Source organism: Octodon degus, unplaced genomic scaffold (genome assembly GCF_000260255.1).
Source record: "Octodon degus isolate 3935 unplaced genomic scaffold, OctDeg1.0 scaffold00063, whole genome shotgun sequence".
Classification (NCBI taxonomy): domain Eukaryota; kingdom Metazoa; phylum Chordata; class Mammalia; order Rodentia; family Octodontidae; genus Octodon; species Octodon degus.
The window spans coordinates 13,100,832-13,103,662 of record NW_004524639.1 but is presented as its reverse complement, the minus strand read 5'-3'; the positions used below and the strand labels follow the sequence as shown (position 1 = coordinate 13,103,662).

General features: G+C 39.6%; 1 pseudogene; it reads left to right on the top strand.

Moving 5' to 3' along the window:
* The first annotated feature begins 1,588 nt into the window (after positions 1 to 1,588).
* Positions 1,589 to 2,598, top strand: LOC101593329 (annotated as a pseudogene).
* Positions 2,599 to 2,831: the final 233 nt, after the last annotated feature.

The following is a 2,831-nucleotide window of genomic DNA, read 5'->3' as shown; positions in this document are numbered from 1 at the left end:
CAATCTGAGGTTCAGGATCTGAGGATAAATCTTGAGGGGATTTCACTGACCTTATCAGATCCAAAAGCTGCAATTTTTGTTACATAGGTATTGCTTTACTTTTGTCATAACCATCCAACAGAAAAGTATAAAAATGAAGTATAAGAAGTAAAGCCATGTTTTTATATTGAGCTGTAGGGGACTCAGGTCCACAATTTCTGACATTACCAGTCAAGCAGAAGACCCAGTGCTATTATGGACTACTGGACTCTTTTAGAATATTTTGCTGAGTTAACACACCTATAATATTCAAATGAAGGAACCAAACAAAAAAAGGGGATACTGATGAATGTCCTTTTTGTATCTCTGTATTCAAAATGGTTAGGCTAGATATATAGTTACATTCTCTTAATGAATAGAGGGATTTGTTCTAATAGTGTTTGCAAATAGGATATCATGTCTGTATCTTGTACAGCAAATAACCACTAGGAAGAGAATATGCAATGTGTTAATTATTGAAACTGTCCTACCAATTTGATTTGAAACGATCTCTTTGATATATATTTCACAATAAAATTATGGAAAAAAATTAAAAAATAAAAATTAAATGCTCCCCCAAAAAGAAAAAAACTGTCCTACTGATCGGTTTCAAAACTGTCTCATTGCTATTTGTTTCTCAGTAAAATTATTTTAAAAAATACCAAAAAAAAATCACTTTCATTTTTGTAGTGTTTGTATTAGATTTCATTTTTCCATGGTCACTAGAAAACTAGTGAAAGACAGTCCTAGATAAATTTAATAAAGTTATACCTGAAAGGCACACAAATACCAGATATATAAAGAAAAATATCTGACTTTATTTATTTATTTATTCATTATTTATTGTATTTTAGGGAACAATCTACAGTGTGTCCAGGGTCTGATCAGCACGGCACGCCCAGGGTTCTAAACCTCAGCCCCTGTGCCTGCTTGCAGGTGCTTTAATCCATTGAGGTATTTGGCTGGCCCTTTTATTTTTATTTTCCATGACAAGAAAATGTGTTTGCTTTGTTTCATTTGTATGTACACATTTATATGTTATAATTTGTTTAGAAACATTATTTAAAGTAATGAATTTATAGATTTCATTTTTAATCTTTTTTTTGAAAATTCACCATTTTAAGTCAAAATATTTACCTTTAAAGAGTAAGTACAAAAATAAAGTACATTTAATTGAGACACTGAAAATTGTTAAGTTATAAATTTTCTGTTTTTCTTTTGTGTCATTTTGTTTTTAACATGTCCTTCTAGTTTATCAGCCTGATTTCAACCCTGTCATCTTACATTTTTAATCTTTTTTTTGAAAATTCACCATTTTAAGTCAAATGTACTTTTGTACTTTAAAGAGTAAGTACAAAAATAAAGTACATTTAATTGAGACACTGAAAATTGTTAAGTTATAAATTTTCTGTTTTTCTTTTGTGTCATTTTGTTTTTAACATGTCCTTCTAGTTTATCAGCCTGATTTCAACCCTGTCATCTTACAGCCTCAGCTTCCCCTCTAACTGGAATTTCAAGACTGTACTTATGGCCCCTCCCCCAGGCCCATTGGACATGTGGGCTTGAGGCAGGCTGAGGCCGAGTCAGAAGCACCCTGCGCCACTGGCATCTTGCAACTACTCAGAAGCTGCCGCCCAGCCATGGAAGGGGAGAAGCATCCACCTCAGGAGGTCGACATGGAAACCCTCAAGACGTCAGAGGCCTCAGAATCAGTGCCCAGGGTGTTTTCTGGAGAAGCCCAGAACCTGTCCAATGTGGACTTCTTCAGCCTGCTCCTAGACATGAATTTGAAGCAGCAGTGTGAGCAGCCCAACCTGCCACACACTGTTGACCCACATCATGGCTGAGGATGGGAGCAGGGTGTATGCCATGGGCACTGCCCACTTCAGTGATGACAGCAAGCAAGACATAGTAAAGAACATCCGTGAGGTACAGTCTGAGGTTGTGGTCTTGGAACTCTGCCAGTACCGGGTGTCCATGCTGAAGATGGATGAGAGGATGCTGCTGTGTGATGCCAAGGAGGTCAGGTTGGAGAAGCTGCAGCAGGCTGTGTGGGAGAATGAGCTCATGTCTGGGCTCATGCAGATGCTGCTGCTGAAGGTGTCAGCTCACATCACTGAGCAGTTGGGCATGCCCTCTGGTGGCAAGTTCAGAGGGGCCTTCAAGGAGGACAGCAAAGTGCCTTTCTTCAAGTTCTACCTGGGCAACTGCCCCATCCCTGTCACCCTCAAGGGAGCCATCGCTGCACTGTCTTTCTGGCAGAAGGTCAAGCTGGCCTGGGGCCTGTGCTTTCTGTCCAATCCCATCAGCAAAGATGATGTGCAACACTTCATGTTCCCCGACCTGCACCTCACCATTGTGTCTGAGCACAACATCTACCTGACATACAGGCTGCTGCAAACCACCCAGTGCCTTGAGCTTCCCCGAACCTCCAAGGCTGAGCCCAGGTAGTGTGGGCCCTCCGTGGTCATAGGCATTGTGAGCATGGGCCACATGCCCGGCATCAAGAAGAATTGGAGCGCAGACCTCAATATCCAGGAGATCATGACTGTCCCCCTGCCACCCCTTGACATACCTTAAGAACCATTAATGAACAAAACTTAACCACAGAAATGTATAATTATAATATATAGAAAAAGATAAAACAGTGATGTATAGTAAAAAGCTAATAAAGACCAAGAACCGCCTTCATCTAAAAGACATCCTGAGGAGCAGACATTTCCTTGAGTAACTTCAATAGCAGGGATAAAGTTTATGTAACATAAGAAATCTGCAACTGTTAACACATATAACCTAATAAAATAAAAATAGAA